A 13501-nucleotide genomic window follows, 5' to 3' on the forward strand; every position below is an offset into this window, starting at 1 on the left:
CTTAACATCATATTATAAGTTGAAAGTTAATGCATATGGGGTATATTTTAAACAAAAAAAGCAGAGCAAATACCCATATATTTCAGTTCTTGACCGTTTTATATAGGGGAGTCTATAAACAATTATAAAACGATATACAAAAATTGGTCCATATTGGATGGTATTGCAAATGGGCCATATCGGTCCACTTTTACGTATAGCCCCCATATAAACGGACCCCCAAATTTGGCTTGCGAAGCCTCTAAGAGAAGCAAATTTCATCCGATCCGGCTGAAATTTGGTACATGGTGTTAGTATATGGGCTGTAAAAACCATGCAAAAATTGGTCCACATCGGTCCATAATTATATATAGCCCCCATATAAACCGATCCCCCGATTTGGCTTGCGGAGCCTCCAAGAGAAGCAAATTTCATCCGATCCGCCTGAAATTTGGTACATGGTGTTAGTATATCATCTCTAACAACCATGCAAAAATTGGTCCATATCGGTCCATAATTATATATAGCCCCCATATAAACCGATCACCAGATTTGAACTTCGGAGCCTGTTGGAAGACCAAAATTTATCTGATGCAGTTGAAATTTGGTACGTGATGTTAATATATGGCCTCAAACACCCATGCAAAAATTGGTCGATATCGGTCCATAATTATATATAGGCCCCATATTAACCGATCCTCAGATTTGACCTCCGGAGCACCTTGGAAGAGCAAAATTCTTCCCATTCGGTTGAAATTTGGTACGTGATGTTAGTATAGGGTATCCAACAACCATGCAGGAAGTGGTTCCTATCAGTCCATAATAATATATAGCTCCCATATAAACCGATCCGCAGATTTGACCTCCGGTGCCTTTTGGAGAAACAAAATTCATCCGATCTGGTTACGTGGTGGTAGTATATGATATTTAACAACCATGTGAGTTGAAATTTGTGGATGACAGTCTTTCGTAGAAGTTTCTACGTAATCCATGGTGGAGGGTACATAAGATTCGGCCTGGCCGAACTTACGGCCGTATATACTTGTTTTTATATAAAATCAAACAAGTAAATACACAAAGTTGCGCTAAAGACTTTCATACACAATCAAATTACTTGAGTTTTGGTAGCAGTTGCCGATGGCAATAAATAGTTTTATTTCTTAACATTGTCTTCTAAATAGTAAGTTAGTTTCTTTATTATAAGTAAATACTTGAAGTCTGATATTTATAAAATAAAACTGTGGTTGAGCTTAAATTTAAATTTATGTTTAGTTTAATAAATAAAGCTCCTTAATTATTTTTGTTTAGTCTGATTTTTAGTCAATTTAATTAACAAAATAGTAATTGATATTAAAACTATTCTTTCATAAATACATATATTAATAATGCCGCAAAAAAAAATCGGCAAAAAATTAGTGAAAAAGTTCTTTTTGAGTCTGGTAGTGGTAGTGGAGTTGGAGGAGAAACGATGACTGTAATATGAATGTATTTTGGGACCACAAATAGGTGTGCAGAAAATGGGGTGTATCGGTCCATGTTTCGGTGTAGCTCCCATATAGACCGATCTCCCAAATTTACTTCTTGGACTTCTAGAATCCGTAGTTTTTATCCAATGTGCCAGAAATTAGAAATATAGAGGTATTTTAGGACTATAAAGAGGTGTGTCGAAAATGGTCCGTATCGGTCCAAGTTTTGGTATAACCCCCTTATAGACTGATCGCCCGATTTTACTTCTTGGGCTTCTAGAATTTGTAGTTTTTACCCAATTTGTCTGCAATTCTAGAGGTATTTGAAGAACATTAAGAGGTGTGTCGAAAATTTTGAGTATTGGTCCATGTTTTGGTATAGCCCCTATATAGACCTACCTCCCGGATTTATTTCTTGGGCTGCTAGAATCTGTAGTTTTTATCCACTTTGCCTGAAAATGTAAATATAATGGTATTTTAGACCATCAAAAATTTGTATCGCATTTATTTCTACCGGTCCATTATGTAAGACTTTGATCGATCGACCGATTTCACTTCTTGAGGGTATAACAGGAGCACTGATCATAAAAATTGCTTGAAACTAAAAGTAAAATTTCCAGATTTTGCTCCTCATTATCATTTAAATAATGGCAGTAAAAATCTACAGATTTAAGATTTCAAATCAAGGCTTTTTTCATCATTTACACGATATGTTTTTATACCCTGCGCCACACTGTGGAACAGGGTATTATAAGTTAGTGCATATGTTTGTAACACCCAGAAGGAGACGAGATAGACACATGGTGTCTTTGGCAAAAATGCTCAGGGTGGGCTCCTGAGTCGATATAGCCATGTCCGTCTGTCCGTGAACACATTTTTGTAATCAAAGTCTAGGTCGCAGTTTTAGTCCATTCGACTTCAAATTTGACGCAAGTATATGTTTTGGCTCAGAATAGAACCCTACTGATTTTGGTTTAGATCGGTTCAGATTTAGATATAGCTCCCATATATATTCCGCCCGATATGGACTTATATGGCCCCAGAAGCAAGAGTTTTACTCTAATTTGCTTTAAATTTTGCAAAAGAAGAACAATTAGTACTATAGTCAAGTGTGCCAAATTTTATTGAAATCGGTTCAGATTTAGATATAGCTCCCATATATAGCTTTCGCCCGATTTACACTCATATGACCACAGAGGCCAATTTTTTGCTCCGATTTAGTTGAAATTTTGCACAGGGAGTAGAATTAGCATTGTAGCTATGCGTGCCAAATTGGGTTGAAATCGGTTCAGATTTAGATATAGCTCCCATATATATGTTTTTCTGATTTCGACAAAAATGGTCAAAATACCAACATTTTCCTTGTAAAATCGCCACTGCTTAGTCGAAAAGTTGTAAAAATTACTCTAATTTTCCTAAACTTCTAATACATACACACAAAGAAAATTTCATTAAAATTGAGCCAACGAACATTTTTCATTGATATAACGAAACATTTTCATTAATACAACGAAAATATTCGTTAATATTACGAAACGTTACGTTGATTAACAGAAAATACGTTATAATAACGAAAAATTTCGTTGTATTAACGAATTTGTTTCATTGGCTCACTTTTAATGACACATTTCGTTAATTTAACGAAACTTTTTCTATCAGTGTACGTATCGAGCGATAAATCATAAATAAACTTTTGCGAAGTTTCCTTAAAATTACTTTAGATTTAAATGTTTCCCATATTTTTTACTAACATTGTGTTCCACCCTAGTGCATTAGCCGACTTAAATTTTGAGTCTACAGATTTTGTAGAAGTCTATCAAATTCTGTCCAGATCGAGTGATATTTAAATGTATGTATTTGGGGCAAACCTTTATATGTAACCCCAACACATTTGACGGAGGTGGTATGGTTTCGAAAATTTGGATCTACATAGTGGTGCAGGGTATAATATAGTTGGCCCCACCCGACCTTAGACTTTCCTTACTTGTTAAAATTAAAAAAAATTGGTTGTTATAAATCCAGAATCTGATCTAGTACTGGTTGAATTGATCTGCTGGGAAGAATATCTGTCATCAAACCCCCTGAAATCCTACATATATTATCAACATACCCGCTCCGACGAAGAGTTTTCAAAGGAAACTATTATATTTGATTCATGGTGGTGGGAATTTAAAATTCTGCCCGGCCGAACTTACTACTGTATATACTTGTTCTAGAATGGAGTTAGCACTTGTACCATTTTATTAATTCTTTTTAACCTATTTGAAAAGAAAAAAAAAACAAAAATTACACATTAAAATTATAAAAAAAAAAACGAGTTATAAAACATTGAATTAAAAAACTTCCGGTGTAGTTGAAATAATTAACTTCTTTGTGAGGGCATTTTTGGAAGTGCTTTTAAAGTTGTGCCTTTAGAACAACTCAGATATTTTTTGCTGGGAAAAAGTTTACGCGATTTTAAGGACAAAATTCTTCAAAATAATGACATTTTAATTAAAAGAAAGTTTATAATCCTTGCTTCAAAAATTTTTTTTCCATTAAATTTAGAACACAAATCTTGAAATTTTTCGTCTCTCTCCTGAAGTTGTAGATCTTTGAAGTAATGCAAATTTTCCTTAAAATAAAGAAAAACATTTTTAATTTAAAGAAATCGTCTTTAACTCAACTGACATATTGAATTTTTAAATTTAAGATAAAAACGCTTCAAATATAGGCTAAGACTTATTTTAAGGATTTGCATCTTTGGTTTAAAGTTTTTTCAGCATTAAGAAAACGGTTTTTACTTTGAAGTACCTGGCATAATTTGGATTTTGAAATTGGAATTTGTTTGTACATAAATACCTTTATTAATATATCGCAAAAAGAGAATAAAAATTCGATGAATAAGATCTGTATCCAATTTTAATTTTATTGATCCTAGATTTAAAGCCAGGGAGGTCCGTAAAAATTTCTTTATTTTAAAGAAGCCGCATCTTTGGCTCGGAATCAATATCAAAATCTTTGGATCCAAGTAAACTTTTTTTTGAGTTTAATTATGTTGATGTCTGATCTTTTATTAAAGTTCATAAAATAAAACATTACACAAAAAAAGCATGTGGGTTTCCAAAGATTTTGTCTTTACTTTAAAAATTTTGGTATTAATTCCGAGCCAAAGAAGCGGAGAATACAAGTAAAGTTACTTTTAAGACACAATTCTCTTTTAAATTTGGGCTATGTGTACCTGCTTCTAGGAAGCAATTTTTGATTTTTCGTATTTTCAAATTTTTTCTTCATATGCTATCAAAGTCCTTTAAAAACGAGTTAACGACAATTTTTTTCCAAATTCAGGATCGAATTCCAGTAGAAATTATTTCATGTTTCAAGTAAAAAACAACTTTAAAATAAAGTGTTGAAAAACATGTCCTATTTTTGAACGATTTTGCATTCGTATTTTAAGAACACTAAATCATTGGCCTCAGGGCAATATTTTTTTCTGTGTAGTTGAACCTATAAGTTCAGTCTATTAATTTTTAGCTAGGGGGCTATAGCCCCTCCCCTTAGAACAATTGTCCTGCAACGCTAATGTATATTAGTCAACGAGACTTTATGACATTGCGTGAATTACTGGAAATGTGGAGGAACTGCCCGTTGCGTAAGAGTTCCAGTCAAGAACAGCAACGGTGGATCGAGCCACACGAATTTAAGGCGGCCACCCCAAACGAGAACAGCAGAGTCCCCTTCAGATTTACCCCAGTGGATCGAGCCAGGCGAGTTCAAGGCGGCCACCCCAAACGAGAACCGCAGAGTCCCCTTCAGATATGCCGGTGTTGCGAAGAAATACTCACTACGCAGTTGAGTGCCGAAAAAAGTCAGTGATCTTCTGCTGGGACTGCAGCAAACGTGACTTAAGAACAACCGTAGTTTTCGCCGCCGGCTGGCAAACGAAACATTATCCCTCATATCTTTCTCACATTCACGTGGTTTTTTAGTTCTTAGCACCTTTTTCTGTAATACAAACAAGGTTGAAGAAATTATACAATTTTATAAATTTTTTTTAACTTTTACCTTTCGCCTGGACGGAGAATGGAACCGAGGACTATACTGTTTGTAAGACACTGGGCTACGTAGCTGTTATTGTCATCAATAGGCAATTATCGTTATAAGTTATATTTATATAGCATAGTTGGCGGCGCCCACGAGCCGATGTAAACAAAACATTATAGAAATATATTACATTTGTTGGTCACGTGGAGCAATGGTTAGTATGTCCGCCTTGCAAGCAAGGGTCGTGGGTTCAATCCCTGCTCCGACCGAACACCAATTTTTTTTTACATTTATTTTTACATACATATATTCCAAAAAATCCGAAAAGATGTTCGACATTACATATTACTATATTAATTTTTTACAATGAAAGTTTGAAATGTGGGTTGTGCTATGTTCCCACTGACTCGTTTTCCTCATTCGTTTTTCTAAAACACAGAGTTAAGATGTTTTAGTGGATGCCATGGAAAATCCCCAAATTCAAATATACGCACCGTTTGTTCAAAAACATAGGGATTTTCACATCCCTATGTTCTTCAAAGCCTTTGTTTTTTGTTATGAAATTTATTTTAATAATTTGACATATATTTTGAAAAGAGTATGTTCAGTCAGAGCACATTCCAAATTAGGTGCGTTTACATTATAAAATTGACGTGTTTGTATGGGGAAAACGAATCGTTTTAAAATGCTTGTAAAGTTAAAACATTTCAAACTCCAAAACATGCTTGGTGTGAACGCCATATTATTAAAGAAAAGAAACAGAAAAGAACAGTGCTTGATATAAACGAAACGGACTAAGCTTTTGGATAAAATATTATTTTTTTATTGCAAAAATAACAATTTTATAACAAAAAATGTTTTTGGTATAAAAGTTTGAAATTTTCGAAGAAATTCAAAAACTCTAACAAAAGAAGAACGTGCTAGCATTTAGGGAGCCATCGTGGTGCATTGGTTAGCATGCCCGCCTTGCATACACAAGGTCGTGGATTCGACCGAACACCAACAAGTTTTTCAGCGGTGGATTATCCCACCTCAGTAATGCTGGTCATTGAGGTCCCTTGTCATTGAGTTTAACATGGAATCGGGCAGCTCTCAGTGATAAGAGGGAAGTTCACCAATGTGGTATCACAATGGACTGAATAGTCTAAGTGAGCCTGATACTTCGGGCTGCCACCTAACCTAACCTAACCTACGATATGAAAAATGACATCCACAATTGATGGGCATGATAGGTTATTTTTCGATGTTTCCAAAAACTAACGGTTTCTAAATTCTTTTGCACATTCTCATGAACATCAATGCTTTTTTTCCGTTTTCTCTCTGGATGCTACAAATTAATGCGCAGATTTATATATGTATGTGCGCAAGATCTGATATAAAACTAATATTTTTAACAATTGAGGATTTTTTTTTATAGACCAACTAATTTACAAAATCATAACAATATGTTTATCAAAAGAAGGACATTTTTTTATCAGAAATATTTAAGAAAGTTATTAATAAAATCCTCGTACAATTGGCCGTTGATATCTCATCTTTTTTTATCAGAAATTATTTCAAATATTATTGATAAAATACTCGTACATTTCGGCGTTGGTATCCCAACATTTTTTGTCAAATGCAAAATCTATAAAGAAATTCAAATTATCAATGCAAAATTTTATCAAATTTTTAATAATTTTCTTGATAAATATTTTTAACAAAATTTTACAATGCGTATTTTTGTCTGTGTACTTTCTCTATTTTTATGTTAACCTGATATCAATGTAGGTTTATTGTCCAAAAAATTTAAACTACATATTATTACAATATTTATTCGAGCTTATTGGATAGGAAGATTACTTTTTCAAAATTAGCAAAATTTTATTTTTAGAATTGAATACTAGCAACAGATATTAAACAAAATCAAAGAGAGAAATGAAATTCAGCGATATAATTCTTTATTACAAGTCCTCAAAATGACACCAAGATGGCTATAAAGGAAAAAATTTGAAAATTATTAACAATACATCTAACAACACTTTTATTTGAAATTTTATTTATCATTCAACAACTATTTTCGTTAATGTAGCAATTGACCTTTGTTTGGGAATTTTCAACAACTAATTACTAAAATCGTAATTGTATTTATAAATTACGTCGTTAGCTTAAATTTAAACATAATTTTAATTGTATTCACAAGAATATTCGTTGATATTTCGTTCTATGTAGCGATAAAAACGAAAACGTTTTAGCATTTCAATTTTTGTTAATAGAAATCATAACATCTGAAAAAGAACTAATGCGAAATAAATGCTTCAGATGCTTTAAAGAATCGCATTCAGCCTTTGAAGGCCCGTGTAAGACTCATTGCTTCTGATCCGATGTTTTCACAACTTCCGGATCCAAAATTAACATTTTATTCATGCGATTGTTTAAGTGGAAATTAAATGAGCCTAACCTATATTTGCAGATGCAATCTATCATCTAAAAAACCGAAGTACATCTGAAGAAGGTCGTATAAGTGTAGTGTAAATACATAGAGTTCCATTCTAAGAGAAATCTTAAACATCATTGTCATGCTAGGGTATGTGTTGTATTTAAGGAACTATCTTTGGCTATGTCACTAACAATTATTCTTATCAAATTCATCCATTGTGAAATCTTTTAATCCAACACAATTCATTTCCATCTATAACCAATTTTTGCTTGATTTTTCTCCACCTAGCAGTGTTTTCAGGTATAGGACAGCCAACCACAACCCAACCACTACTACTAGGAAGAGCAGTTTTTTAATTAAAGACTTTGCAAACATCACCACCGATACTTTGGTGTTGCCTTAATGGAAAGGATACGTCCATGCCATAGTCAAGTTGTTTCCACCCACATCATCCGCCCTTGGCCCTGTTGGCATTTGAAGTGGTGAAAGGCTCTAATTTGCTTAACAAAAACATTGTGTTCTGGTCTTGTCTAAAAATACCAGAAGGGCCAGGGGCCGTTGCATTGTAATTTTACATTCGAAGGTGATATGGAATGCAACAACCACAACAGTGCATGAGGAGGTCCTGTGAGCTTGAATATGTGAATTCTCTATGTATTGCGACTGCTAAGCGTCTGTGTGTGTGTGGGTTGTGGGGTAATGTTGTTGATCTTAATGTTGCTGTGGTTGCACTTTGCAAACTTTCATCGACTCACTCAAATGAAGTGCATGCCTCTGGCTCTGAGCTTGTGTGGAACAGTTTTTGTCCATGCTTTGCCGGTAATGTTCAGTCATTCCGGAAAGAATAGTCGGTACATTCAACCTAGGCCACCTCATTACAATGTCTATAATCCATGGATTTAGTATGTAAAAGCAACAGTTTCATAATCGTCATCATAGGCATCATCGACATGCATAACAGTCACTGTCTCTGAAGGGCTCTAGCACTCGATCTGAATTTTCTTAGAGGTTCGTGCAAGTGTTAGTAGCTTGGGCCGCGGTGGCCTGGTGGATTTGGTTAGCCAATAAACCTCTAAGAATTTGGTTATTGTGGTACCCCATACACATTCTCTCATGTTTCTCTTGCTGCAAAACAAATTAGCATTTTGTGAGATACATTAAGAAAACAAATGTGTAGATAGAACATGTTAAGTTTACTAAGAAGCTTGCAGCATGTCTTTACATAGAGAGGGAGAGAGAGAACAAAAGTTGCAGTTTTGAATAGTACACCCAGAGAAATGGCTGGTTGAAATTCCATCACGACAATAAAAAGATAGATGCACTGGAAAAAAAGCATACTCATTGAAAAGTTTATCGACTTTTGGACAAGGAAAATAACTTTATTTTAGAGAAATGCGTCTTCTATCCTAAGCAAAATTTGTATTCGTATTTTAAAGACATGAAATCTTTGACCTCACGACAATATTTTTTTCAGTGTGAGACGCATCATTTTTAGTTAGTTTTATTTTTTTGTTGCTGACAGTTCCGGGTCTCTGAGTGGACGGGTCGAGAAATCAACCCGGCTCCTGGGAGCTAGTTGGCATTTCTCCACTAGAGGAAAACAGGGACACGTAACAATATGGCACGTAACACCAAAAAGTTTTTCAGCGGTGTATTATCCCACCTCACTAATGCTGGTGACATTTCTGAGTGTTTCAAAGCTTCTCTAAGTTATTTCACTGCAATGTGGAACGCCGTACGGACTCGGCTATGAAAAGGAGGTGCCTTGTCATTGAGCTTAACATGGAAGCGGGCAGCACTCAGTGATAAGAGAGAAGTTCACCCCTGTGGTATCACAATGGACTGAGTAGTCTAAATGAGCCTGATACATCGGGCTGCCAACTAACCTAATGAAAATTGCATCAAAGAGGTACAATTTGATACTGTTTTTACTGATTTAATTTCGATTTTAGCGGCTAAACTCGAACTTAGTACCCACCTTTAACCCTTTCGACCACGAATTTTTATAGGTATCGCTAATTTTTTTTTACTTTTAATCATGTTGAAGTCATTTAAGAAGCGTCTACCCAAAATTTCGGGTCGCCACGCCCATTTGGTTAGGCGGTAGAGAATGTTGCCTGTGGGCAACTTTGGGCAATTGTGACTACAAACTATTTTGTTTTGTAATGATAGACGTATTACGATTTATTGGATTTTTGTTAAGTTTTTTGTTATTTTACAGTAAATATATACTTAGATGCGCGCGTGAGTGGAATTTCAATCACGCTCAAACACATTCACGAAGAAATATTTGTACTCACGCATGCCATGTGGGTAGGAATTCACGGTCACGAAAAGAAAAGTCATACTCGCACACGCTCACACATGAACAATGTTTATGTCTCACGCTTTTTCACGATTCACGACAATTTTCGTAATTCACGACAAATCTCGTAAGTCACGAATATTTTCGGAACACGACAATTTTCGTGGCTCAATAAAATTCTGGTAATTAACGAAATTTCTCGTGACTCACGCTATTGAAATCTTAAGCGTGATTAAATATGTAAAGGTGATTAAAATCGGTGAGCTTGAATTTAATCGTGAACGTGAATTTGTTCGTGATTGTGACTTTTTGTGTCTGTTTTACCGTGAGTGCGAATTTTATCGTGAATATGAATTTTATTGTTAACGTGAATTTCATCTTGAGCGTGAGTTGGATCGTGAGCGTGGGTTGCATCGTGAAAGTAAATTTTTATCGGTAGCGTGATTTCGGATAAAGTTTACTCACTCACAATAACGAACACAATTTGATTTTTACTCACGCTCACGCGCCACACATTTTTCTTTAATCCCGTTCACGCACATTCACGAGGTTTCGTTTAAATTTCATTCACGAGATTTCGTTTAAATTTCATTCACGGCTTCGCGTGACTCACGACAATGTTTTGTTTTTTTGTTTGTTTTTAATCCATGTCAATTTAACTGGCGGTGTAAAAAACCAAAGTATTATAAAGCGTCAATATTCGTGCTAATACACTAGTATGTTGCCAAGAAGTGGCTTCCTCCCTTTTTACGATTCCTTCCAAATTCCCCACTGCACTGCAGATATGTTTTCCACATCATCGCCGCATTTCTCGTCACTGGGACATCCCAATTGAGGTTCAAAATTTTTTCAAAATCATTGTTTTTCAAACCTTTTTTCTCTAGGTCTTATGTTCAAAAATATGTAATTTTACTACCACAATTGCCCAAAGTTGCCCACAGGCAACTTTTCAATTTTAAAAATTTCCCATCTGTTGTTTTTTTGCAATTCTAAGATTTGACTTCCAGAAATATTTTATTTGACATGTACTACAATAGACTGAATAAAAACTTTCAACATTTTACTTGTAATTTTTGAAAAAAGTCACATGTATAAAAACCTCTTTTTAAATTCGCAAATATTTTTTTCTTGAGGTACGTTCGTATTAATGAAAAATTTTTTGCTAATTGACAACCAAATTAGCTGATTTTTCATTCAACTTGAAGAAAACACTTGTAGCTTTCGATACCGTTACAGTTTTATGAACATAAACAAAAACAACGCTGACAGTGAGTCTCAAAACACAAAAAGTTGCCCACAGGCAACTTTAGGGTCGAAAGGGTTAAGGAAAACTACTAGACTGAACAAAAATTGTCCAAAAATTAAGTGCACAGTAAAAATATCCTAACTGTTTGATTCGAGTTAAAAATGGGTTTCTTCTTGCTTCAAAATTATTTTCATTAAATTTAGGACACAAATCTTGAAATTTTGTGTCCCTCTGTTGAAGTTGTAGATCTTTGAAGTAAGGCAAATGTTGCTTAAAATAAAGAAAAACATTCGTGTTTAACTCAACTGACATATTTTTAAATTTAAGATAAAAACGCTTCAAATATAGGCTAAGACTTATTTAAGGATTTGCATCTTTGGTTTAAAGTTTTTTTTTAGCATTAAGAAAACAGTTTTTACTTTGAAATACTTGGCATAATTTGGATTTTGAAACTGGAATTTGTACATGAATACCTTTATTAATATATAGCAAACGGAGAATAAAAATTCGATGAATGAGATCTGTATCCAATTTTAAATTTATCGATCCTAGATTTAAAGCCAGGGAAAAAAATGTCTTTATTTTAAGGAAGCCGCATTTTTGGCTCGGAATCAATACCAAAATCCTTAAAGGAAGGTCAAAATCTTTGGATCCAAGTAAACTTTTTTTGAGTGTACACAAAGCCCAAATTGAAAAGAGAATTGTGTCTTAAAAGTATCCTTACTTGTATTCTTCGTTTCTTTGGCTCGGAATCAATACCAAAATTTGTAAAGTGAAGACAAAATCTTTGTAACCGGACATGCTTTTTTTCAGTGTATGTATCAACAATGTTATGAACTAAATGCTAATAAAAAGGCAATGACCAAACAAATAAGTTCAATGCTAACTAAACCGAGCAAGTTTTTCGTAAATTTCCCGAAAATAGTAAGAATGAGGTACAACGTGGTCAAAATATAATGATCTGGCGCTTATGATTTGTTTCTTTATTTCAATTGTTTTTTATTTAATTTTTGTTTCGTGAAGGACGAATTTCGTAAATGGTAGTTTTGGTATAGAATGAGAGACTAATGCAGTTAAAACTAATGATTTTCCAAAAGACTGAATAGCCTCAGTCAAATGGGGCTGCCAATTTAATCTAAATACGAGTAGTTCGAAACCTAACCTAAATAGTTTCGAAATTTTCGACTCAAAAATATAAAACGAAAACATTGGCAAGATAAGTAAAGTTATATGTACTTAAGTTTTACACATAATGCGTGAGTAATTTAAGGAGAAAATTTCAAAAAGGCAAGATGTGCAAATAGCAATGCCATTTATACACTCACAAAAATATAAATCCACTACGAAGGAAAATGTGGAAAATTTTAACACGCCGATACGACAAAATAAGTAAATATGTTTAGCCAAATTCAAGAAAATTTTTTACTTCTTAATGAAAGTTTCGTACACTGAAAACACATTGTCGTGAGGTCAAAAAATGCATGTCTTTAAAATACGAATGTAAATTTTGTTTAGCACAGAAGACGCAGTTCTTTAATATAAAGCTGTTTTCCTTATCCAAAAGTCGATAAACTTTTCAATGAAGTCGCAAAATTAATGAAATTGTCTTTAAATTTGTTGTCTTTTTGCATCTTGATTACAAAGCAAAAAATCGTTTAAAAATAGGACATGTTTTTCAACACTTTATTTTAAAGGCGTTTTTTACTTAAAACATAGCATAATTTCTACTGGAAGTCGAGTCTAAATTTGGAAAATAAAGTTGTCGTTAACTCGTTTTCAAAGGACTTTGATAGCATATGAAGAAAAAAAAAGCTGAAAAAGAAAAATTTAAATTTGCTTCCTAGAAACAAGTACACAAAACCCAAATTTAAAAGAGAATTGAGTCTTAAAAGTATCCTTACTTGAATTCTACGGTGGCCACCGACAAGTCAAGTAGTAGCTCTTGACTCGGCCAACAAAAATGCTGAATATAGTAAGAAAAATTTCATCTTCATGCTCAAAACCCCAAAAATGTCGAAAAAATTAAAACTTTTTTCACCGATTTTTTCCGTTTTTGGACTACA

At 33.9% G+C, this 13501-nt stretch overlaps 1 long non-coding RNA gene across 1 annotated transcript; it reads right to left on the reverse strand.

Moving 5' to 3' along the window:
* Positions 1–5191: 5191 nt before the first annotated feature.
* LOC142241891 (uncharacterized) lies at positions 5192–6049 on the reverse strand. Its single transcript, XR_012723855.1, has 3 exons — positions 5963–6049; positions 5490–5896; positions 5192–5429 (listed from the first exon to the last, which is right to left on the reverse strand). It is a non-coding gene; the product is annotated as an uncharacterized LOC142241891 (long non-coding RNA).
* Positions 6050–13501: the final 7452 nt, after the last annotated feature.

This window comes from Haematobia irritans, chromosome 5 (genome assembly GCF_050003625.1).
Source record: "Haematobia irritans isolate KBUSLIRL chromosome 5, ASM5000362v1, whole genome shotgun sequence".
NCBI lineage: Eukaryota > Metazoa > Arthropoda > Insecta > Diptera > Muscidae > Haematobia > Haematobia irritans.